We start from the raw sequence: 26647 nt of genomic DNA on the forward strand, positions 1-26647 counted from the left end.
AAAATCAGCTCGGCACCACCCTCCTGCATGGGGCCCTCGTGTATTGACACACACACATCCTGAAAGGAGTCTTTCAAAAACTGAGCCCTCAAGTGAGGGCTGTCGGAGCGACACTTTGGATGATATCACAAGACTCCCAGAGCGAAGCTTCCTGGCTTCCTGGGCATATGCCAGTGCCCATTTCACAGGGCGGATTTATGATCCTTCTCTCAGCAGAGTGAGTATAAGTTTTATAATCGTCATTAAAAACCAGCACCACGTGTAATAATAAGAAACACTGCCCTACACGGGGGGTGGGGGGTGGGAGGCAAGTTATAGGTGCTTAGGGAAACATGGCGGTTTCCTGGCCTTGGCAAGGGGTAAAGTTGTACTAACACAACCTTATTTTACTGCGAATGTACGTACAGCCTACGTCCTAATTACTGTCTTTAAAATTTCAACCACCACCAAGTCTTCTGCCATCAAACTTAATGGGCAGCAGCGTTCAGAGGGGCAAGCGAGGGACAGCGGCTGCGACACAGTGGGAGCTAAAGCTAAGGATGAAAAGGGGCTCCTTTAGACTAGGCAATAGACAGTGCGTGGAGGCTACAGGCGCCCTTAAAGGGGTAGGCCTTTAAAGGACCCTCTTGGGTAGGGAGCCTGTCAAGGCCCACTTCCCATAGAAGGGAGCCGGCTCAGCTTTCCAGGGGTCCTTAGCTCATTTTGTCCTGCTCCGTCACGGAAACTGCATAGTCAGCCCCAAATTGTCAGGTTCCAAGTCTCCTTCTCCCTTTGATGAGGTGCCCACGGTTCTGGCAATCTCCCCACGTGCCACACTGGCCTTCGTCGCTATCGTGACCCCACTAGCTCCACAACCCCTGATTCTCAATGCCGGGGAAAGGCTAGGCGGAGCAAGGCAGTCTTCCGGGAGGGAAAGACACAGGATTCTGAGGCCCGCGCGGCCCGCACAAAGCCGGGAGACCGGCGTCCGCGGCGGCGACAGGCGCGCCCCCTCCCCGAGCCAGCCGGCGAAGCGCGCGCCCGCTCGCCCTCCCGGGCCCGAGCCCCGGGAGCGCCATTCGCGGAGCGGCTTACGCCAGTCACCCGGCGTACGTCGCCCCAGCGGCCGGGGAGGTGCGCTGCCCGGCTCCCGTAAAGTTATTGTGAATGGGGAGCGGGTGACGTCAGCGCCGAATGTCAACAATGTAGCGATTGAGAGTGTGGGCGTTCCGGGAGAGCGCGAGCCGCACAGCGCAGCCAGCAGCCCCGCCGCCGCCGTCTCAGCAGCAGCCCCGCGGCCGCGCACCGGGCTGCGGTCGCCCCCCGCGCCCCGCTTCACCCGCCGCTCCTCCCTCGCGGCCCGCCCCCCTAGGTCGCCCCTGCCGCACGCGTCGCTCCCCTCCCCCTTCCCGGACTCGGGGGGCTGCGAGCGAGCTGCCATGTGATGCGCATCCCCTCCGCCTGCTCTCGGTGACCCCAGGACCGCCCACCACGCCGGCGGCCAGGAGGGGGCTGCGGGCTGGGAAGACGCGGGCAAGACCGGCGCAGGAGAACGAAAGTTCCCGGGAAGGTGAGTGCCCGATCGGGCCGCGAGCTACGGCGACGCAGCGGGGCAAGTTTGCGCGGGGAGCGGGCTCGCGGGGCAACGGGTGGCTTGGGGCCGTGGCGGACAGCGAGTCCGGAGGGCGGACGGCCGCTCCCCGCCCACGGCCGCCTTATGGCATTTTCTAGGAACTGGAAGGGGGGTGGGAGCCGAGCGGAGGACGCGGCGGCGGGGCGCGTTCTCCCGCCTGCCTGTTTACGGCGGGCGAGGCGGCATTGTATTTTCCTCGCGTCGCCTGGTGTTTTGGAACAGCAGGGGGAGGAGGAGCCCAGGGTAATAAGTCAGTCGCGGGGCGGGAGGGCGGGTGGGGAGAGGAGCGGAGCCCGAGCCGCAGCAGCTGTCAGACCCACGGCCCTGCCTCCGGCCCCAGCCCGCGCTCCGGCCAGCCCGGATGGCCGGGTCCCTGCCCACCGCACCCGCGCGTGCGGCCCTTCCGCGGAGACCGCGGCTCTGCGGCTCCGCGCTCAGCTGTCAGCTGCCGCAGGGTGGCTCGGACGACCGCGCCGGGCGCTAGAACAAGGCAGCCAGGGGTCCCGGGCGCAGACGTGCCCAGTGGAGCTCATGGCTTCCGAGAGGGACACCTTGCAACCCGCATCTTGCCAAGGTCCAACAACACACATCCACACCTGTACTCAAGTCTCCGATCCCCAGGGCTCCACCCAAGAGACCAGTTTAAGGAAGGGACAACTCGGCTGCACCTCCCCACGCCGCGGCCTTCTCTGAGGGTCTCGCGGTTCGCTCAACCGCTGGGTGTTCGGGAGTCTAGCCGCACGGAGAGGGCGGCGGGCGGCGCTCATGGACTACCCCAGGTGCCCGCGAGAGGGGACTTGATGGAGCATCTGGGGACCTCGAGCTGGGCGAGGATTTGCAGGAACTTAGAGGAAACCCGCAGGGTGGCGTGTGTCTGAAGGGTCGCACACCCCTGGCCCCGGGGGTCATAGGCACATAGAGTCTCTCTCCCCTGCCGTTCTCTTGCATACATGAAAGTTTGGCAACTTGGACGAAGTTCCTGTAATACTGTGGTCCGGGTGGTTTAGTGTGGGACCCGACAAGATGCTCCTCGCATTCCGCGGGTCCAGCCACTGCTGTTACTGCCTCCGGGAACAAGAGGGACTGGGGCATCCCACCTACGAGAACCAGCCGTGACTTGCGGCGGGCTCGTGGGCGGCCAGGCGACACGTGTTTCTGGATTTTCACCTTCACTGTCTAGTGTCATAGTCTCTTTGTTAATTTCATCTACTGAGTGTATTTAACTAAAAAGGGTAATTACTTCAGATTAACAAAAAAAAAAAAAAAAAAAAAAAAAACCTTCCCTGCCTAGTGGGAACCTTGGCGGAGATGCCTAATGAGATTTTCTCCTTTTTTCCTTTTCTTTTTCTTTTTCTTTTCCTTTCTCTTTCTTTCTTTCTTTCTTTCTTTTCTTCTTTCTTTTGCTTTCTCCTGTTTAGAGTAAAATTAGAGATGTTAACTCTGATAACCGTTTTCTCAGATCATTAAAATGTAACATGTAGGAAATTGTCGCGCCGGTAAAGCTCTGGCTGACTGGAAAAGCTAAGCTTGAACCGCTGTTTGCCACTCCTCCAGTAGAGATGGCTATTTCCGCCAGGCAGCGGGCCACTTGCTTAAAACGTGAGTGAGTGAGGTCATCCCATCCTGGGTCTCCAGCCGCTTACCAGTGTACCGCCCTTTTCATCCTTGAAGGTAATACACGTAGTGGGGGGGGGGGGGGAGAAAGACAGCTTGTTAGAATGAGCCTTGCTAATTCACAGTGTTGCAGCCAAAATGCTCCAATGAAAGATCTGTCAGTGTCTCTATTGTGATTCAGTTTTCCAGGCACCCAGAATCATCACAAAACTTTGAATGGCTTCTAGGGTTCTGGTCTTTAAAACTATTCCCCTCTTTGGCTCTTTTTGCCATGTCTGAAACCCCGAGTCATTTCAAATGAAGGCAGGCAGGTACCAGAAATGAAATATGCAACCACCAATAGTTTGGTTCATATTTACATGTTGGATTTTAGTAGGCTTTCAGGTTTGCCGTGTGGTGAGCTAAATGTTTGAGGAAATTCTTCTGATATCTGTCCATTCTGCAAGTGGGTTGACATTTCAGTTCCTTGAGATGTGTTTTCCTCAGGCGTGTGAGTCCCTAAGTCCTAGCTTGATGAAAAGCACTCCTGGGCTTTTATTTTCTATTCCTAGTGCTTTGTATGGCTGCATCTCAGAGTCTGCCACGGAGCGGGAGTGAGGCAGAAAGGGATGGAGGGAATGAGAGGTCCCCTAATTTACTCTCAGCGCTACCAGTGCCTGGGAGGATGGCCTGTATTCTCTTTCTATTGAATTATGCCCTTTGACTCAGAATCTCCAGGCAATTCCATTCCAGTCACTCACCTCTGGCTGCAGTGTGAGGGGCTTAATTATTTGCAAACCGCCTCGAAATCCCAGGATGAAAGGCGCCCGAATAAAGTGCAAAGTATTGTTATTCAGATATGGAATTTAATGATCCATTACAGTTCATCAGGAAAATGCACTTTGCCGTGATGGGAGGAAATGTTTCCACCTGATAGAGGGTAATAATAAGTGCTTAAAAGTAGGTTCAGATTACAGATGAGACAATTAACTCCAGCCATGTGCTCTTCAATTTTGTTGCAATTCATTTTGTGATCAAAGTGAGTTACAGAGAGCCAGATGGTCAGGTTCATGTTCAAATCTCTCTCAAGCCAGCCCCACACTTCTGTGCCCACAGTCAGCATAGCCGAAGGGACTTAGTCATTCATTAGTGATTGTGAGCTATTCCTCAGCGCTTGTAATCAAGGCTGCTGTGATGCCAGCAGAAGAACCCAGGCCAATCATTTTTGTTGGGAGCTGTTTTAGTTTTACTTGGATTAGCTCTTGCTTAGCGCCTCTGGTATGGATTCAGTCTTTACAAGGGGGAAGGAGACCCTGGATCTCTCAAGCCTTGCTATGGAGCTACACTGCTCTGGATTTTAAGCGTCAGGTTTCAGGGGAGTAGTATCTGGTTCCCTTCAGATGCTGGCCCGACTGTTGAATGAATGTGGCGGTGCTTAGGTGAATTAGCACCTTGCAGTTCCTCTGGGAGAGTGGGGGGGGGGAGGTATAGGAGTAGGTTGGTGAGGGCCAGTGAAGAGCAGGGCCAGCCTCAGAGGCAAGGACCAGTGGTCTGCACACTGCTCTACCCCCTTGTGCTCAGAGGACTGTCACACCTGCTGTGAAACTGTCTTATCGTCTCAGAATCTTAAGTCACAGACAAAGAGACCTCGTTCCGTTTTCCACAGTATACCTCAGACGGTGTATATGGTCCAGGTGAGGAGAGGCCAGATAGGCGCGCGGGGCAGCCACATCTTTCTCAGCCCTTGTCTGCTGTTGCCAGGCAGGATGAGTCAGGATGATGGCCCTGGGCTGCCAGGTCACTTGCCTCTTCCAGATTGCTATGTGGAATCCTGTATCCTAAAGTGTTATTGAGGATGTCTGAGAAAACGGGGGGCCGGGTCAGAGAGATGGCGTGGTGCATAAAGGTGCTAGGCCGCCAAGTTTGACTAGCCTGAGAGCGAGTTTGGAGGAAACCAGTTTCAGAAAGTTGTACTCTGTTCATGCATGTGTCTGTGTGTGTGGTGGTGGGGGTGTAGTAAATAAATAAATAAGATCATTTTTAAAAGCACAGACCATCCTGCAGGTGGCCCATTTTCTACCACCGACTATGCTAAAACATCTTAAGACTTTCAGACTTACGGAATCTCTAAAGTCTGTCCCGTGGTAGGTAATTTGCTCATGTGTACTGAAAGAGTAGTGATATAGTGATCAGGAAAACAGAAAGGCTCGAGAAAAATGAAAGTCTCTAAATCAACTCCGGATCTCACTATGGGATTTGCCACCTTCCTTTTTTAATGGAAAATTCAATCTGAAACACTGCATGCACAGTGTTACCCTCCAGGTAGGTAACCCATTGTTTGTGAACTGCTCAGACCCTTCCACATGTTGCTGAGTGTAGCGGAGAGACTTGTTTAATGTCCAGAGACTTCCATACACGGTTGGCATCTGAGAACACGGTTAAAACACTGGGTTTGATTTATTAATTGTTCATGTCTTAGTACTTAGTACTATGTACATACATAGTACTTAGTACATAGTACATAGATAGTACTTCACCTGCTCATGTCTCAGTGACTCCTAGAACCATCTATGAAGTAAGCATTGTGCCGGCTCTTTCTAATTGGCAAGCTTCAATCCGAACTTTATCTTGAGTGTCTGCTCATGGGCTGCACAGTGAATTCAGCCCAGCACAAAACTGTAAATTGGCTTAAAACCTTAGGAACATTTTTTATTTTTAAATCTCCACTGGGAGGTCCTCAACAGTGAATAGTGTCTATGTGGGAATGTCAGAAGGTGGTTGGACTTGCCTGAGGGTTGTTTTCCCACCTGAAATACAGAGTCTGGCCCCAAGTCAGTGACCAGATTGCACTGTGGTAAGATGTGGGGCTGCAGCATAGAGAGAACGCAAGCAACCTCAGTCCTCAGATCCACGGAGCAGTGACCAGTACAGATGGAAAATGTTTGTCCACGTGTGCCGTTCAGGCACCCGAACCTCCTCTGCGCCTCCCAGTCTGGTTATTGCAGAAACTGCAGTGACATCAGGGCCTAGCACAGGGACTCAGAGTTCAGGAGTCAGGGCTGATGCCAAACCCTGGAATGTCTGTGATGGGCTTCTGGCAGAACTGGAGCTACATTAGGGTAGGCAGCACCAACCATGGTACTGAGAGAAAATTCTGTCTAGCCAGTGACAATACACAACAGTATAATACATATTAGATCTCTATGGGAATACTTGCAAATTGGACACAACGTGAAGTAAATGTTTTGTAAATTCAGTAAGGTTACTCAAAATAATTAAACTCTTTTTCTTTTTTCTGTTTGGTTTGGTCTAAGAAATACTTAACAGAAAAGTTATTTGTCAAGATTTTCCTTTTTTTTTTTTAAAAATTCTTCCTTTTTTGTTCATTTCGGATGTCAGTGTGCTTAGAGCTGGAATTTCACCTTACGATTAACATGCTCTTCCCTTCCAATAGGGAAATAGCCCCAGATTCTTACTCCATGGCTGTCTCAAGGGCCACTTCATTTCCAAAGAATATGTAAATCGAGCCACTTCAAAACTCCAGCAAACTTTCCCTTCGTTTTCCCTGAGCCTCTTCTCTTTTTTTTCTTTTCCATCAAAATAATGGATGTCCCCAATCAGAAAGCATTTCACGTCCTCGTTCATTCTAGTCTCTGGAATTACAGCTAAAGCGCCTCTCGGGTCTTCCCCAGTGACTTCATAATCACGCCTTTTCCAGCAGACTCCCCTGGTTATGTCTCCTTTGTTCCCAGCCTGATTAGGGATTGTCTTTTGGTTTCAAGATATGTCATCTTCCTCCTGACTCTTTGTTTTCTTGCTGAGGGCTTCAGGACACATTGCCTACTGCACAGGGAGCCACTGCTCCAGCCAGCTCCCTTGTGGCCCTGCCTCAGCTTACATCTTCTCCTTTCCTGTATGGTATCCCACATTAGCCAGCCCCTCTACCTCTCATTATTCTGCCCAGACCTTCCTGAGCTGGCAGCTCATATAGGCAGACTTGAATTCATTTCAGAAGGTTTTGACCTATGCAAGGACCCGTCAGTGCGGTCCCACTCTCCTGTCCTCTCTCTCTCCTGTCATTTTAGGCAGATATCTCAGGGTTTTGCTGGGGACACTGCAGAGTCTAGCCACTGGAAAGTTGGGACCTTCTCTGACTCCAGGAGCAATTCCCGCTCGACCAGTATGAGAACCAAATGAACGAGTGAGCATGTGTGCTCGCTCACTTTGCAAGCGTCCAAGAAGCCATAGATTATTGGTAGTTTTCATTTCCTCCCCAAACTGCACTACTGATGGATGCTATCAAGTAGGTCATGCGAACAGAAACTGCATTCTTTAGCAACAGATGCCACATGCATTCATCACAGACATACAGTGAGTATCTCTTGGTGTGGCTAGTGGCCCAGTCCTGGCCCTGGCCCTAGGAAGCACTCAACGTAGTTGAAAGGCTGTTCTTACGAGCTGGTACAGATAGCTCATTTTAAGTTGTGTACAAGGGAAGCTCGCTATCCTCTACAGGATGTACAGAAGGGATTTGACTTGGCCAGAAGATCAGGGATGCTCCCCACCCCCAGGCATGAGTTTGAGACAAGGCCATTTTAAAACTTGGAACTTCTGTTGCTTTCTTCCAGCTTCCTAATCCTATTAATTCACAACTGCCTTTGGCCCTTTGGAATATTGCATAACCCATGATATAACCCCTGGGGCCATTTTGGCAAATGATAGTTCTTGTCTACAGAGTCCAGAATTGATTTATTTACCTGAGTCTTCAGTACTGGATAAAAACAGAATTGCTAATTGCCCAAAGTACACTCATGTTCATACTTAGATTTAAAAAAAAATACGTTGTTGCTTTGAGCATTTTAACATTGTTTGACAATATTTGAATGACCAGAAAGCTGCATGGACATTTCCTTCAGTCAGACGCCATGTGCCCGACCTGTGCAAAAATCGTTAGTGAAAATGAGTCTAGCTTCTAATAAGAAGCTCTGACCTCTCAAGGGCAGTGGAGAAGTTGCAGGAGGGGTAATAGGATTTGCAACCAAGAATGTTTTAGACCTTTCTTGGAAGCTCAACTTAATGAGTGTCAACTATAATTCATGCTAAAACTCCTCTGCGTTTTCCTTGTGCATATGTTGCTTGCATTAACTCAATCATCCTAACAACCCAGAGCAAAATCATAGACGGCACCAGGCTCCTGAGTGGGAAGCGGGATTGGACACCAGATATGTGAAACCAGGGCCACTGTGCTGTTCACCCACGTTTCCTCCTCTTCATCTGCAGTAAGACCTCCTGAGCTGACCTCAGGAATGGGCATTTAGGCAACTCACTCTGAAACATCGGCTGTTTTCTTGATACGCTTGGAAAGCAGTTTCTCATGGAACCTGAGTTGAATGTCTGTCCCCAGTCACAGTCATGATTCACTTGCTAATGACTGTGTTCCTTGAGTCTTAGTAAGCATTTAATGATCAGAAGTAAAGTGATAACACGGGAAAGCAAGAGATAAAGATAGAGAACATGAATCCTGTTTCCCCATACCAGGTTTATCTCTGTTCCTCACAGTCCAGCCTCTTGATAGGTGAAGAATTTACAACTTGAGGTTTTTGGTGGGGGAAAGAAAAGAAAAAAAAAATAATGCTGGGAACATCCTACCCCTGGAGGAAGAATTGCACTCACGACCAATTCCATTAGCGTTCCTGATTGAGAATGTTAGCTAGCAGTGACAGAGAAAGTAGTAACCTTTGTCCCCATTCCAGGCAGTTTCAGGAAGAGATTATCTTGCCAGATTAGCATGTTGCAACTTTCAACTGGAGGTCTGAATGGGTTTGAAGGACTCTGCTTGGCCAGAGGCCCAGTTACCTGGGGTTTGCGAGGGTCATCGCTCAGAATGCTTACTCAGCCCCACTCTGCCTGGGCTGGACACCAGACTGATGTTTGTGTCAAGAGGTAGTCCTGGGGCCGCTTGAACATGAAGTGCACGGCTGAGGCTGAGCTTGGGAAATGTGTATGAATGTACCGTGCTCATTTCTTTTAGCATTCAGTTCAAAATTTGGAGGTAGCTAAATGCAGAGATGCTTAGTGTGTCAGTGTTGGAGGTTTTAAGTGATTAAAAAAATCACGCAGATGAGCGCATAAAGATTTCTATGCAAACAATGATGAGCTTAAATTAAAGCTGCTGATTTAGTGTGAGAATTACTTGCATTGATTTGTAGACTATCTATATGGGTTCAAGATTCCATATTATGCAAATGAATAAACCCCAAAGAGTCAAACTGAAAAAAAAAAGATCTCTGAAAGATATTATTACCATTCGGTGAGAGGAAAATGTAGACCCGTTTCAAATTAACCCTTACGTCCCATTTGTCCCCTGGGATGGCTAGCATGGGGACGGCAGTCCTCGTCAGACTTGTACGGGAGCTACGTAGCCTTGCCATTGTCTTACACTTGACTCCATGCCACACTGGTCTTTTGGCCACCTGGTGTGCTAGACAGTTCCTGCCCTTCTGACCTCAAGCCAATATCAGAGAAGGATTGTAAAAATGGAATCGTCTGAGGAAATCTGTAACCGGGCATGCCTAGATCCTGAGATCCTAGATCCTGAGATGTCAGCATTTGAGCTGAGATGGACAGAGAAGCAAACACCTGGGCTAGGAGCCTGCAGCGTCCCACAGTGGTGACCTGGGCTAGGAGCCTGCAGCGTCCCACAGTGGTGACCTGGGCTAGGAGCCCTGCAGGGTTCCACAGCAGTCACCTGGGCTAGGAGCCTGCAGTCCCACAGTGGTGACCTGGGGTAGGAGCCCCGCAGGGTTCCACAGCAGTCACCTGGGCTAGGAGCCTGCAGTCCCACAGCAGTCACCTGGGCTAGGAGCCTGCAGTCCCACAGTGGTGACCTGGGCTAGGGGCCTGCAGTCCCACAGTGGTGACCTGGGGTAGAGCCTGCAGCGTCCCACAGTGGTGACCTGGGGTAGGAGCCCTGCCGTGTTCCACAGTGGTGACCTGGGGTAGGAGCCCTGCCGTGTTCCACAGTGATGTCCTGGTGATGGAAGAGCCATGGTGAGCAGGAGGAACAAGCAGGTCAGAAGACAGAAACCTCAGTAAAATGAAGATACAGGCTACAGATGGTTTCTCCTGATACATTGTCTACGAGCTTCACCTGCAAGACTCTAGATTCAAACACCTCAACCTGTCACAGGTGTGTCTTCAGGGACACACAACACGGTCGAGGATTTTGGCTTTTTGTAAGTTAGTGGCAAAGGTCCTGTGAAATTATCCTTGAATTCCTGACTCACAGTGTGGGGAGGCAGTGCATTCAATGTCCTCTACCTTCCTATCCCCTCCCTACCCCTGGTTTCATTGATAAAAATGGGCTTAGGAATTTATTTCGGAATTAGTTTGTCTTACACTTTCAGCACAGTGTTGCTACCCCGGACATTAAGAGAGGCTGATTGGTTAAGGGAACAATGCCTATTTTAGATATAGTCGTAGCCTGGTAAACAGCTCTCGGGGCGAGAGGTGGGGGTGAAGTCTGAGTTGCCTTCCACCCCCCGCCAGCAACCATGCTATGTTGGGTTGGTGGCGCCATCTAGTGTCAGCCTCTGGAACTGTTTTGATCTTCCATCTTGTTCATCCTTGACTCAGGACTCCCAGCCGGGCCTGGAGTGGTGGAGTGGTTTTTCTGGCTAAGGGCCCTGTGCAGTGGGGACTATTCTCTAGTTTCTCTGTTTCTTCTGTTTCTGCCAACAACTATGTCTCCATGCCATTCTTTCCCCAGACTCCACAGCCTTCCACAACCTTCTTTCTCTCTTTTTTCTACTCTTGATGGGTCTTCCACCACCTTCTCCCCGTCTCTTCCCTCCTTCTTTCCCTCTTCCTCTTCCTCTCTCTCTCTCTCTCTCTCTCTCTCTCTCTCTCTCTCTCTCTCTCTCTCTCTCTCTCTCTCCTCAGCCTCCTCCTCCTAGTCCTTGGCTCTTCTCTTCTTTGTTCCCCTTCTTCCCTCATCCTCTTTTCCCAGGGACTGAAACTGTCTATCAGTATGGGTAAATGATACATATCAATAATTTTCTTTCCTTTATGGATGTTTTCATATTTATTTTATGCAGAAGTCTCTTGGAAGAACCTTGTCCTTTATTCTCTGCTAATTAGACCTTTTCCCAGGACATGGGGCATGGGGGTGGGTGGGAGGGGCTTCATTCATTAGTTGTGGAACTCTTGCTACAGAATTACTTCCTACTTTTAAGTAGGAATATAACCTCTCTCACACCCTTGAAGCTGGACGCATTCCCACGGACCACCCTGCGATGCTCCCTCATGGGCAGGCTGGATGTGGCTCTGTGGAAACGTGTTCTGAGTTCCAGGCAGCCAGCTCTTTCACGTGGCTCTTGGGATCCTGCGTTAAGTGAGAGCAGCACTAAAGGCATGTAGGTCAAAGTCTGGCATGAGATTGCCATGTAACGATGGTGGGGGGGGGGGCCTGGATTCGTTAGTGTGTAAGTTTCAATCCCCCTCGTTCAACACTTCAATTCCCACGTATGCTAAGCGCCTCATAGTGTGGGTTTGAATGCTAGTCTCTTCCGAAAAACAGGAACTGTGCTTCGGTTACCAGTTCTTGTGGTCGATATGGCAGCTATTTTGATTTGTCAGAGGGGAGGAAAAGCAGTTAAATCTAGTTAAAATTAAAGCCAGTTAAAATGAACCGGCTCATGAGATTTGAATGCAGCTGTCCCACACATCGAAAACTGGAGTGAGTTGTTTGTTTATTACCCCTCCTGACTGCTATTGATTTTTCCTTCTTTCTGAGCCACTGTAGCTTATCTGTATTTTTGGTCTAACCTAGGAAAATAATAACTGCGCGTGGGGGGGGGACGGTTAGAGAGCCTTGTGCGCCCCAGTTTTGTTTTGCCCTGGTGTGTGTACCTCTCCATGAGTATTGAGCTGTCAGCAGTTCCCACCAGCAGCCTGCTGACTCATGCGCCCAAGGGCTGCAGGGCTCTGCTGGCCTCTGCTCTGCCGTTGTGGCCTGAGGAGGGTGGGAGTCACTGTCTTTGGGTCTGAAGTCCCTGCCAGTTGGTTGGGGTTTCCTCTGCACAACACAGCCTTCTGGCAGGTAGGAAGTTAGGCAACCGCTCGCCTTTGCAGGGACAGCATAGAGAATCACAGCATTTCTGGAAGGATTTTCACTTTATTGTTTTGGGAATCCTAGAGCCCAGGAGGGAGAGAGCTGAAGAAAGGGAAAGAGGTAACCCTGTTGTTTCCCTCTTAACACCCCAAGGACTTCTCGTAAAGCTTGAATTGGGCTTGGCATTACTGAGACCTGGCCCACTTCTCCCTCTGTGGGCAGCAGAGAGCAGAAGCAGGAGCAGGGCAGTAAGGGGGTGCAACCAGGAAGCCACCCCTGGGTGACCACAGCCTTTGTTTGCATCTGTTGCTGGTTATTGATGTCAAAACAAAAACCTAGCACCTAGCCTCGGGTCAGGAAGATGCTCCCTGACTTTGCTGACTCTGACTGTTTTGTTTACATGGCTCAGTTTGGGTATGTTCATCGGAAAGTGTGAAATGCTGTTTTTCTGAGGTCGCTACATAAACTTCCTTTTGTGGACAGAAGTTGATCAGATCGTCCCAGACTCCCAAAGGCATGATGCAAACGCTGCTGAGCTGGCTCAGGGAAAACTGAGGCTCGGAGCCTTTTTTAAAGGTAGCTTGGAGAAGCTTCTTGAGAGCCGTCCGACCAGTAATAAAGAAAAAGCCACGGTAACTCTGCCATGCTGTTGATGGACGTTCTTGGTTTCCGCCGATAAGGGTGACTCATCAGTATCAATAGGATTGTGACATCTAATAATAACACAGTGTAAGCCCTTCAAAACATGTGGTTTTAGCCCTTGCTCTCAGTGAAAGGTTGGAAAATGTTAGTTTGAGCTTTTTCCCCTTGACCTCCTTATCTCGCCGGAGTATGAGATTGTGTTTTTGTAGGTGTGATGATGACCCCATTGTTTTTTCATCTTACTGTTTTTAGTTTCGTTATGACTAAGAAACCAGAGTGGATTATTTCATCGCTCAGAAATCTGTGCACTAAGCATCGCCTCCAGGGCTGTGTTTTGAGGGAAATGTGGCTGAAAAGCAAATCCTCCCAGAATGCAGAAAGGAAAAAACTGAACAGACCACAGGCCGGGAGCTGGTCGCCTCCTACACAGTCTATTGTGAACGGCTGTGGGCTTGCTGAGTAGCCCGATTGCCCTGTGAGTCACTGTCAAAGGATTCCAACAAGGGGGTTCACAGAAAAATGAGAGTCAGCCATCGTGGAGAGGAAGCAAACTGCCTGTTTCCATGGCCGGGGGCTGTCACTGTCTACAGCACCAGCCTGTTTGTGTCTGGGGGTTGTAGGGGGGGGGACACATTCTCGTCCCTCTTAGTTTGGTTGTTTTTCCTGCAGGCCATTCTGTTAGCACTGTGCCACAAGGACGTCTCCATTCTGTAGTTAGAACGGCGGCGGAATCTCTAAACCCAGGGGGAGCTTGCCTGCTTGTTCACATTCCTGCACTGTTTTGCTTTCTAAACATGCACCCTTTTAAAAGAGCTGCCACCCTTTGTCCTTCCCCTGTGAGCTTCAGGGCAGGCGCTCACACCTTCTCTGCTGGGCCAGGGAAATGAGCCCTTTTCATGGCACTCACAGCAGGTTTAACAAACAAACAAACAGTTGTGTGGATGAGGTAGTTGTGAGCCACCCAGGCATGGGTGCTGGGAACTGTCCTCAAGAGTTCTTGCTCTTTCGTGCTGAGCCTTCTCGCCAGCTTCTCACAGTAGGTTGGTTTTTTTTTTTTTTTTTTTTTACTAGATGGAGTTTTGTGTCAGTCTGGCCCCTTTCACGCTTCTGTCTCAATAGCTCTTTTGTCTTACGCTGTCTTGTTGGTATTTTGGAGTTTACTGTGGCGGCTCTCTCTTGCTCTTTGTGTCTTTTATTCTGAGTTGCGCTAACACGGACGCTCAGTGAATGAGAGACTGGATGAATAGACTCCTCGGGCCTCCTGTCTAAACCTTACCTGCTGTTTCTTTCTGCCCGCAGAAAAAGTACAGACTCCTCAGCATGACATTTAAAAGCCCTTAAAACCTTTTCCTACTGTGAGGCTTTGGTATGTTTTTGTTTTGCACGGCTTCTCAATTGGGAGTTATATTTTGATTCTGAAAATTTAAAAAATTTATCCTAAAACTACATTTTGAACGAATAAATATGGAAGCATTGTGGGTCTACTTTTCTCCCAGGGCCCTGCTAGGCAGAAGGCTCTGTAAATGGCACTCTATCCAGAGACGGGTTGTGGTTTATCTCGGAGATGACATGTGTGTTCCATGACAGCAGTGTGTGCCCCGGGGGCCAGAGTGGATAGTAGAGATTAGTGGGTGGGGGCTGGGCGAAGAGTGAGGTCAGCAAGGACTGGAGGGTAGGAATGCTTTAAACGGTGGAGTTGGAACTTAAGTTGGTGTGGGGTTTGCTGAAGGGTACTTAACGCCTTATTTGTCTTTGTTTACAGCCTCAGGTTCCCCCCCACACACTGATCCCTGTTACCAGCATCCTGTCCTTGCTTTTCCTTCCCTCACTCCCCACTCCTTGCTTCCTTAAGTCTCATTCTGTAGCCCTGGCTTGCCCGAAACTTGCTATGTAGACTAGATTGGTCTAGAAGGCACAGAGATCTCCCTGCTTCTGCCTCCTGGGTATTGGGAGCAAAGGCATGGGCCACCATGCCCAGCCTGTCTTTTTCTTGACTAATCACAAAATAGACCTTCACAAGATACAGTGATTAGAGGAATATGGAAGATTCTAAGTGTAGATCTAGGCTCCCCCCCCCCCACTTTTTTGTCCTTTTTTATGTTTTTTGGTTTTTGAGACAGGGTTTCTCTGTGTAGCCCTGGCTCTCTTGGCACTGGCTCTGTAGCCCAGGCTGGCCTCAAACTCAGAGATCCACCTGCCTCTGCCTCCTGAGTTCTGGGATTGAAAGCATTCACCACCACTGCCCAGCTGGTAACTTTTATAATAATGTAAGAGGTTAAAAATATCCCATGAGTCTCTCAGTATTATTATTTACAAGAAAGGCGAGTGCTCACTAGTGACGTCACAAAGAATGAGAAAACAACCCCAAAGTGTAGATAATATTGGTGGCATTTATATAGGATAGGCCCATCATATGTAAAAAGCAAACATGTGAATCAATAAGAAAAAAACCAGATAATCCACTTATCATTTCACAAGAGAAGAAAACTAAATGCCTCAAGTAAATGCCACAAGTGATGTTCACCCTTATTGATTGATAGTCAAGCACATGCAAATTAAAATACATAATAGCATATTATTACATGCTGTCTGAATTGGCAGGCATTTAAAAATCATATGATAGCATGTGTTGGTAGGGGTGGGGGTGGGGTCTTGAATACAGTTGATGAGAGTGTAACTTGGCACAGTTATGCTGAAAAATTTTGTATTCCCTAACAAGTTTAACAGGCAAACAGTTTAAAACTCAGCAGTCTCTCTCCTAAATGTACAGCCAAGAAAAACCCTTCACCTGTTTGCTTCAGGAAGCAGGGACAAACATGTTGAATAAGCTTTCTCATTAACGCTAAGATATTAGGCTGCCTCAATACATCTTTCTCTGTCTAGGTATTGGGAGTGGGGAAAGAACAAATGAACATGGGGCCTGTGGAGGAACAGCATTGCCTTGTGAGGAACAGCAAGATTCAGACTTTTGCATTGCTGCTCCTTACTTGAGCTCAAGTCTTCTCACCTGGAGACTAGGAACATGGCGTCTCTAGGCTAGCGGGATGATCGAGCGATCTGTGATGTGCTGGGGAGAGCAGCATGTACTAAGTTCTCTGTGTTTATTGAACCAATAAAAGTGTGTCTGAGTGGGTGGATCTCAGGAACATACTCATGAATGAAAAGAATAAGAGAATAATATGTGCAGTATTAGTCTATCAGTGGAGAGTCCAGGAGCATGGGAAACTCAGTGCATCGCTTATAGATAAACTTAGAGGGCAGAACTATAAAAGGAGTAAACATTTCCACACACATACACACACATACATACACACACACACACACACACACACACACACACACACACACACACACACACGTGATAGAGGGCCATGATGTGGAAAGGTCTTATCAAGGATATTTTTATAACATGTATATGTTTGCATATATGTAACCTTTTTAATAATAAAATTTTTGAAGTATTTGTGCACTATATTCTGAAATTATTTCAAATTTGACCTGTTGTTTAAAAATTACCCAAGACAGTTGTCAGATCCTGAGCAGTGAGATGTCATTAGCAGGAATAACTGTAATTCTTACATTTGGGTTATGAACGTTTATTCAAGAACAGATTAAGACTCTCCTACAGGTTCCTCTGAGCATCAGAGAGTATCGGTGAAACCTGGTTTTTATGTCAGGCAGCATCCCCTTAAGACCACATTAAGAGTGCTGTCCCATTTAGACTAGGGCTATCTAAGTGTCTTGAATGTCCCCAGATCTAAGTGCCCCCTTCAGCATGACTTGGAGCCCTCAAACATGCTGCCTCAGCCCCTTAACATACACTTGATCTCCAGAGCAGTCACATCTTTGTTACCATTGGAGAGACACAATGTGTCTAGGATCCATCCTAACTCTTAATACTTTTCTTTATTAAACTACATATGTAACTGAAAATACATATGTCCCATAGTGACAGTCACATGTTAGTCTTGGTGTTGCTGAATTACTTCAATAGGGATTTCTTCCTCTTCCCCCATGTAGAAGTTAGGTGACTTCAGTGGTAGACATCTGTTGGGATTAAAATGTACATAATGCCACTGTGCTTTCTTCTTCTTAATATGTAGAATTGAATTTTGCTTTAAGGGTCTCTGTTAATGTCTTGAAATGTTTTCTTCTGTATTTATTAGAAATTCCAAAATAGACTAGAATTCTGGGTATATCTTAAAGTACTCAAGAGAAACATATAAATAATAAGTCATGTCAGCTCTGTATGGTGGCACACACTCAGTCTTGGTACTTGGAAGGCTGAGACAGGTGGATTGCTGTGAGAGAGAGTAAGTCCCTGTCTCAAAAAAGCAAACTGACATCATGCTACCTTGACATAATAGCTCTGAGTGTCCAGGAAGATCTGGAGTCGGGGTGTTTTATGAGGGTTATCCAAGTACTTCTTATTCTTCAGGTTGTATAGCAGGCCAAGAGAATAGAGAGGCCTGTCCCCCTTCAGAAGATCATCTTTCTTCTTCCCCCGAGTGTTTAGCCAGCTCTCCTTTGGACTGATGAAGTTCCGTTGGAACCCATGACTCATTCAGTCTTTATCCACTGTGTGATTACTCACGCCTTTAATGTCCCCCAAGCTAAATCTCAATGCCATGGTCATAAAGTCCTAAAATAAGAAGTTTATTAAATGACTTAGATCTCAAGGATGCTTTACTGTACGGTAAAAATGGAGACAATGTCTGATGAATACATGCTCTCTGAGGCTGTGTAGCCATGAGCTGTTTGTTCGAGCACATTCCCACCTTTCTGTTCTAGACCTTTCAAGTTGCCTTACATAATGTTTTGTGTGTCTGTCTGGATGGGACAGAGAAGATAAAGGGCTTTGTGCAGTGGCAAGAAGCTATAGGCATCTTAATAACCTTCATGGATTTTCATTATGTTTTTTTAAAAAAATGTTTTAATTGAGAACTTTTTGTACAACGTAATTTGATTATGCCCTTCCATTCCCCCAGTTCCTCCCAGATCCCCCTTACTTCCCCACCCACCCAACTTTGTTCTTCTCTCCTACCACCCCCAAAGAAAACAAAAAGCAGACAGAAACAAGAAACACATACATACACAAATCCACAAAAGTGGAAATCAAATAAACAAGGAAAAAAAATACCGGTAAGACAAAGCAAACAAAACAAAAGCAACAACAACAACAAAACCAAACAAAGCGAATTGAGACAAAAGGCCTACAGAAATACCGTTGAGTTCCTTTTGTGTCTGCCATCTACTCCTAGGCGGAGGGCCTGCCCTGTGGTGTCGTTAGTATACCCAGAGAGACTCCATTGGAGAAAACTGATATTTCTCTTTGCCAGAGGGTGTCAGTTGCAGATAGTTTCTTGGTTAGAGGTGGGAATCCATGTCCACTTCCCTGTCTTGGTACTGGGACCCTGTCTGGCTTTTACACCTATGTATGCCCTATGCTTGAGGCCACAGGCTCCGAAGTTTCTATGCACGCCATTCCCGTGTCTGGAAGACACGGTTTCCTCATCCATCACCTCTGGCCTTACAAACAATTATGTTGGATTTTAGAAGCTTCTCCTCCTTTTCAGATGATTACTTTTTTTAATTTAAATTTTGTTGGTAGTGTGGGAGGGTCCTGGGGGTAGAGACGATCCAGATATCCTGTGTAGATAACGCCAGAGAATAAAATTAAAAAATTCCTAAAATCTAATTTCTACCTTGACAAGATTCTTCATTGTTGATGTCTAAATTTCACCACACCCTCCATTACTAGGAACTTGCTACAAGACAGAAGGCTTTGACAGATTTCATGTTGGCTCATTTTGCTCATCCTGTGTACGGGGCTGTAGGCTGAGAGCCCTGGGAAGGGTGTGCGATGGTGAACGTACTCCCAGTTGCTGCAGGCTTTGTAGCTTTGTGACTGCAGGGGTGACATTGGCTCTGATAACAGAAGTTTATAACTTATACATTGATATTTGGAAACTATGGCATCTTACCAGATTTTAGATGACTAAGTCCTATTCAATATTGGGGGGCCTTATGAGGTTGGAAAGACAGTCACTTGATGCATGGTGTGTGGCCTTAGTTGACAAGAACGTCATACCTATCAACAGTGGTAAGTTAAAACTAATTGTCGCTGCTGTGACATTAGCGTAGGACAGTCCCTTACTGACTTCATGCTTGCAGTTGTACATGGTGTGGTTCCCCGTGTTGGAGGTGATGTGTCACTACCATGGTTTCAGGTCCTGGGGATCCAGATTACATGCTGGATCACGGTTTTATTTTTCACTGATTTCTTTTTTTAAGGATTCTAAGTTGCAGTAAGAATTTGAACTTCCTCATTTTTTTTTTTTTAAAGTATAAACTGAGTTCTCCCTGGGAGGTAAGAGCATTTCTCCAGTGACATTGGAAGAGCAGGTGTGCTCTCCCACCGTTCACAGTGCAGGTGGATTTTACTTTAGTTGTTTAAAGGGATCATACAGATTTTTCAAGGGGAGCAAAGAAAGGTTTAGCAGCTGACTTGTGAGCGAGCCCCCTTCCTGCCCTCTTCACTTACATGACTCCTGAGTTTTGCAGCCACTTCCTCAGTTGGCTCTCCGCTCAGCCGTGTTCTGTGTAGGATGCTGTGCTGACACATGGCTGTCGGGCTTATCTTGGTCCATACTGAGTACAGGGTTAGGAAGGGCTCCCCTGCTTTTGGCCATGCCGACATTCCCTTTTTGTCGTTGGACATGCTAGGCAAGACTGGCAGCTCCCAGGGAACCACCCTCTTGGCTCTGCCCCTTTACCTACGTATTGGCCCCCTCACCTTGGCCTTAAGAGCCCCGAGAAGTTATGCCACATCAGGCATTTGCGTGGCCCCGTGGGTGTATTTAGAGGGGGTCTCCCTTTAGCCCAGCTTCAGTGCTTGGTGATAGAATCTCAGTAACACAGGTTACTCATCACGAGTTGAAGATTTTCCCCCTTCACACTGATGCTTCTGATAGAACCTGGGCTCTATCAGACGATGCCTGCGTAGTTTGTGGCTGCCAAGCTGCAGCTGGAGATGTGTGGGGGGGTGGGGGGTTAGCCTGCTTCCTCCCTGGCTGCCGCAGGTGGTCAGGCGGGGGCGGGATAAGGGTACAGCGCCCACTTCCGCCAGCCTGTCTGTCCTGTGAGCCCTGGCACCCGCGCATGAACCCCGGGCACATCCACCACCTTCTCCACTGCCGCGATATCGTTCGCTGCTTCTGATCTGCCTGCTGCAGGTCTATGACTAAGGTTGTGGTTAAAAATTCCCTTTTTAGGTATAAAAAAATCTTAACAACTTCTCTGTGTGGCAGCTATACTCCTCCCCCTCCTCCTTCCCCTCTCTTCCTCCCCCTTCTCCTCGTCCTTCTTTTATGTGGACTTTTTTGGACTTTGCAAAAACAAATCTTAAACAAAAACTTTAGTATCATGTAAAAGTTAGGTAAAGGTTAGGCGGATAATGTCTTCTTTCATTAGAACAGGAACAAAGTCAGAGCAAGTTCTTGGGCAGATTGTATGTGATAATGCCTTTAATGATAAACTCTAAGCCGTTATTTAGAATAGATGTGGGAAAGCCCACTTGAGAAACTGTCATTAGCCTTTCAGAAGGGATACCTGTGTAGCCTGCTGATTACAGCCTTTCATTTCCCCGTGGTTCCGTCTGGAGGGCAGGAGATCTGGGAGCTGCTTGCCAGGCTACCTGGAAGGGCTCGCATGTTTGGTCTTCCTGGCGTGATGGGAGCTTTACAAGCTGCCTGTGGTTGTCTGAGGACTTGGAGACATCCGACATCCATTGCTGCTTCATCGTGTTGCGGTACTGAAGGCCAGGCCGCATATGTTCGCTCTCATTGATGCTTGGGTTGCTTGCCAAAGTTGGAATTCTACAGATCAGCTTGGGTCAGGAACAGGCAGCAAAGTGTTAGGGAAGTTCAGAGTCAGGAAAGAGCCGGTATGGTTGGAAAAACCAGAGAGCCACAGGCTGGGTGTGGATTGGACCATAACTGTGACAATGGCTAGAATTTGGCTATAGCAGCCAAGAAAAAGGGATTCTGCATTGGGCAGGCCATCCGAGGGAGGGCTAGTGACAAGGGAAGGAGGGGCACAAAAGTTCGAGAGACCTGCACTGGCTCGCTTTGCTGGAGCTGTCCTTGTGTGATTCCCAGTGCTCACAAGCTAAGCCTGGTTCCAGCTTCTTTGCACGCCGTTACTATTTTTCTCTTCACAGCAACCTTAAGAGTCCGCTGTAGGAATGAGGAGACTCAGGTGCACAGCAGTTAGCGCTGATGCCGGGGTTTGAAGCAGGACCGTTAGGTTCCAGAGCCAGAGTCCTTAGCTGTGAAGCCATCTTCTACCAGTGAGGTCATGTGAGTTGCTGCTTGGGTGGCAGTGAGTGTCAGAGTTGGGGAGGTATGAAGGCTGGGATGACGGTGCTGATGGAAGTCACACTGGACAGCTGGAGGAGAGGAAGCTCCAGAGAGAAGAGGCCAGTAGTTATTCTGAGCAGGTGGGCAGCATGAGCCAGGGGTGAGACATACAGAACCAGTGGGCTTCTATGGGCGATTGGAAATGAATACGTAGAAGAGAGAAACAGGCAGAGACAGCGCAGAAATAACTGGGATCTGGAGTAAATTCTGGCACTGTAGAAATGGATGAGGTCAATGAACAGTAGAGAAGCATATTTCCCCTGGGGTGGTAGCACCTCAGCAAGGAATGGAAGTTATTGAATGAGTTACATATGAAGGAGAGATACTGAATGCAAGAACAATGGTTTTCTGGAAGATAGTAATGGGTTAGAGGGAAAGGGTTTGAGGGTGAGGCTGTAGATGTTTTGGGAGCTGTCTATGAAGTCAGAACAGATGGTCCAGGAACAGAAGATATGGAGTGGGAGTGGGGGGAGAAAATGAGAATGGTTATATTTCCAGCTACAGCAGAGATCCCTTGAAGGACAGTGAACTTGACAGTGAGGAAGGCCACTTGCGCCCTGCACAGTAAGGCTGAGTGGAATGAAGAGACTTAGCATAGTGAAGTTCTCCCTTGGTGTAACTGGCCCCTTTCTAGGTACTCACCTTGTAAGTAGTTCAAGGTCACAGATAAGGATCTTGGTGCACACCCTTTGGTTGCCTGGTCCCGCAGTTTGTTGCTCTGACCCAACTCATCTAATAAACGTTTTTCGGCACTTAGTTGAGCTGCGTGTCTTGCACTCACCTGGCTCCTGGTTTCTGACTATGTACTGGCTGGTTTTGTGACAACTTGACACAATCTAGAGTCATTTCAAAAGAGGGAACCTCAATTGAGAAAATGTCCCTGTGATTGGCAATTGAAAGCAGAGGGCCTATCTTACTGTGGGTGGGGCCGTCCCCGGGCAGGTGGTCCTAAGTGCTATAGGAAAGCAGGCTGAGCAAGTCATGAGGAGCAAGCCAGTAAGCAGCACTCACTCCTCTATGGCCTCTGCTCCAGTTCCTGTTTCCAAGTTCCAGCCTTGAGTTTCTGCCCAGACTTCCCTGGCTGATAGACTTTAACTGTAAGATGTAATAACCCCCTGTCCTCCCCAAGTTGCTTTTGGTCATGGTGTTGTATCAAAGCAACAGAAACCCTAAAACACTGTGGAAGTGTCGTAAGTTATTACTCAAGACATCTTTTTGCAGCCAAGTTGATACCATCCTGGAGAACCACACTCACAGGTTCCTGCACTCACCCACTGGGTCCCCTTCTTGGCCATAGTGCATGTGTGGTGTCTTCTTGGAACACACTAGTTGTTAAAGTAACCCAATCTGTACTGCAAAGCCCCCACACTGGGGCCCTGTTCCTCCAAGGGCTCGTCTTGTGTGTTGAGTTCAAATGAGATGGTGGAGTGTGTTGCTGGTGTTTCAGAGCCCTGCAGCCCTCTGGCAAGAACGCAGGGCTCCTTTCCTTTAGTGACATGACTGATCTGTGAAGAATTTCAGGCTGCCGTGTGAGTTTTTATTTAAGCTGCCAGGCCTGGAAATCCATCTCACTGTGTCGCCAGTTAGTTTATTGATTGTCTGTGTTTGTACTCATTCAGAAAAGTCTTTAAAGAGTTACTCCCTTTAGTATTGGTTTTTTCAATTTTATGAGGTCATAATATAATTATGTCATTTCCTCCTTGCTTTTCCTCCCTCCAAGCCCTCTCAGAAACCCCTCCCTGCTCTCTTACAAATTCATGACCTTTTTTTTCATTAATTCTTGTTACATGTGTATATGCATGTCTGTGTGTATATTCATAAATACATAAATGCAACCTGCATAGTCTGTCTGATGTTCCTTATATGTCTGTTTTCAGGCCCTTAATTTTTTTTGGAGAATTTCAATATGGATATTTTATTACTTCATTCTTACCCTTCCTTTCTTGCCTTCAGTGTGTGCCCCCCACACCCATGACCTCTTTTTGAATTATTAATTATTCTTACAGGTATACACACATAAGGGTCCCTGGAGAAGACTTAATTCTCTCGCAGGGGCCATTAATTGACTGGAACTCTTCATCTAGTGGTGGGGCCTTGGATGCTTTAGTTCTTTTACATAGGACAGGGAGCTGCACCCATGAAATCTCAGAACCGTAGTCTCCTGAACAAGACCTCTACAATGACAAGTAACTTTTTTTTTTTTAAAGAGATGGTCTCATCTAGTATAATCCAGGCTGGCCTCAAACTCAGTCTGTAGTCAAAGATGACCTTGAACTTCCCATCTTTCTTCCTGTATCTCTATAACTATAAACATGTGTCACTATACTGAGTTCATGTAGTGCTTGAGCACAAACCCAGGGCTTTGGGGATGCTAGACCAGCACCCTGTATCTGAGTTACATCTCCACTCAGGTTCTGACTGTAGGCTTGCTTGGTTCCCTTTCATCCCCGCCCATCTTTCTTGGTAAATAGCTTGTAATGCTTCTAGAAGGTGTGCTTCTACCTATACCCATCCAAAGACTAGGGAGGGTACAAGCGCCCCTCCCCCACTGAAGAAACTCACTGTCTGGTTCTCACCCTGAGGCACAGGGCCCCTCACGCTTGCCTTCTGTCCTTGCTAGCTTCTTCCCACAGAAAAGAACGGTGGGGAAGAAAACCTGAGATGATTTTGCTTCTGCAGTTCCCACAACCCTCGGTGGCTCTGTTGGCAGCCACTCTGAGAGGGGTCTGGGGTTTTCAGGCATGCTCCTGTGCTTCCACCCTTCAGTTGTAGACATGAAGTCTATTGCTCCTCACACTGGAGTTATTGACCTCAGATGTCTAGTGACCTCCTTAGATCACCAGAAGTCTGTGTAATCTTCTAATCTGTTTAGTATCTTTTAAAATAACTCTTTAAGTGTACTCCATACATACCAGAATTGATCTTTTCATTGGGAAGCTTCTGGGCAGTCAACAGCAACACTGACTTTGCTTGTTTAGAGTGTGCTGCTCTCTCTAGGGTGAGGGAGCCAGCCATTTGTTCTCTATTATTTCTAGCCTGCCACAGACTTAATTTTACAAATCGTAACAATGAATTACTAGTAAAGTGAAATAAAAGACACTTGGATTTTTTTAATTTAAGGGCCAAAGAGATGGCTTGTTGGCAGAGTGCTTGCTCTGTAAATGTGGGGACCTGGGTTTGAATCCTTACCATCCATGTTGAAAAGCCAGGTGCAGTGGTAACTTTTGTGACCCAACACCGGTGAGGGAGAGGGAGAGGGAGAAATATCTCCTTGCTGGCCAGCAAGTCTCGTGAGCTCCAGGTTCAGTGAGAGACTCTGTTTCAAAAAAGGGTGGAGAGCCCGTGGGATGTCTCAGTGGCTAAAGGTGCCTGCTGCCAAACCTAAAGGCCTGAGTTCAATCCCGGGAACCTACAGGATAGAAAAAACCAGACTCCAGAAAGTGGTACACGCACACTTTCTTCCCCCTGCACACAAAATTAAAACATAAACATGGAATAATTTTGAAAATAATTTTGAAAAATAAGTTTGAGAGTCATAGAAGAAGACAAACAATGTTGATTTCTGGTCTCTCTCTCTCACACACACACATGTCCATACACATATGCATACACACATACACAACATCATTAAAACATAAATCCAATTAGATATTTATCACTGTATTATTGAGCAGACATCAAGGCAACTGTGGGTAAGACCTTAGGATGTTGATTCAGCTTCAGTGCTTGTAGGGTAGAGCGGGTCTGCATGCCCTGTGTGGAAGGCACTTTGTATGGAAGGAAGATGGGCAGCCCAGGAGCCTGAAGTGGAGATGTTCTTACTTTAGGATATTTCTGTGTCTGTAAAAGTGAACTGCAGAAAAAGTCCTGTGTACTTAAAGTTGGTATTTAAATGACAGAGCTTTGTCTACACGGTGCAGTGTTGATGTGGAGAGGTGCCCTTCTCTCTGCTTCCCTGTGCCTGCTTTTCCATTAATGATAAATATTGATATATAAGGCCATTTTTTTTAGCTTCTGCGATGCCATCTTAATACAATTTTTACTTACTCTTTTGTCACACTTTTCTCTTTCAGCAGATAGGACTCTATTGTAAGAGCTGCATCATACCCGCTATGACGGTGATGTCATATGCCTGTCCCCAGCGTACGGGCCAGGAGCATCCCTAGCAGCACCGCTGTGATCCCTACCTAGATTCTTGCTATTTTAAGGCTTTCTGTACTTAAATCGGAGTCATAGATAATGCACTGTCAGGAGTTGGAGGTCCTTGGGTCAGTTCCTGCTTCAGGGTGGTCCCGTCATTTTGAGTAGAGTTTCCTAGACTGTCCACTCTGTTGTCGCTCTTCATGGCCTGGCAGGACTTTCGTCTCTTTCTGTGTAATGGTGAGGAACAAACCACACTGGGTCTCACTTCATTAGCACAAAGCTTTCTGTGTGATCTAGTTAGTGATTAGCGTTCATGGTGTGTGTTAGTTATAACGGGATGAAGAGACTACAGGAGGACTAAGATAGTGGTAAGAGGTTTTGGGTTGTTTTTTTTTTTTTTTGAGATGATTTAGTTCTCTTTTTTTTTCTAACTTTTTTTTCTACTTTAGCATGCTTACAGGAAATCTGTCTATTTGTGTGTAGTGTAAAAAGGGCTGAGGGTGGGGCCTTTGCCTGTCTGGTGTGGTGTGTTCTGTAACATTCAATACTCATGAAAAGCTGCGTGCTCAAATTGGCACATTTTTTTTATGACATGAAGACGTTCTTTACATGTGTAATCCAGTGGCATTTAGTGCATTCACAGTGTGGTGCAACCATCACCTTTATCTGGTTTCAGAACATCTTTATCATACCAATGGAAACCCCATGCTGGTGAGCCTTTGCTCCTGGCTCTGAAAATTGTTAGCATGCTTCGTGCTTCTGTACGTTAACTCTTTCTGGATATTTCATAGAAATAGAATCTTAAAATTTGTGACTTTATGGGACCTGTTTTTTTTCCCTCTTTCCTACATACTTTTTTTAAAGACATGCAGCCCATGCTGGTCTTGGGTACTCAGTGCATGGCCAAGGCTGGACTTGAACTTCTGTATCTCCCTCCACAGTGCTGGGATTAAGGCATGTGTCAGCATGCCTGACTCTAGCATAGGATTTTTGAAGATCACCCATACCAAGTACTTTGTGTTGCTGGATAGGATTCCATTGTGTATTGGTTTACCTACTTCCAGTTAATGGATATTTGTGTTGTTTCTGCCTTTGGCCTGCTAAGTAATTGTGTATGTATATTTA

General features: G+C 47.4%; 1 protein-coding gene across 2 annotated transcripts in view; it reads left to right on the forward strand.

The window, feature by feature from the left end:
• Positions 1–1357: 1357 nt before the first annotated feature.
• Bach2 (BTB domain and CNC homolog 2) overlaps positions 1358–26647 on the forward strand; it is a 335006-nt gene continuing 309716 nt past the window's right edge. Inside the window, exon 1 of one of the 2 annotated variants that reach the window (XM_038347946.1) lies at positions 1358–1549. The gene's annotated coding sequence lies outside the window, so the exon portion shown is untranslated. Of the gene's footprint in view, positions 1550–11905; positions 11943–26647 lie in introns of those variants that run through there. The other variant, XM_038347948.1, reaches the window with a different exon arrangement.

The sequence above is a fragment of the Arvicola amphibius genome, chromosome 11 (genome assembly GCF_903992535.2).
Source record: "Arvicola amphibius chromosome 11, mArvAmp1.2, whole genome shotgun sequence".
Lineage (NCBI taxonomy): Eukaryota > Metazoa > Chordata > Mammalia > Rodentia > Cricetidae > Arvicola > Arvicola amphibius.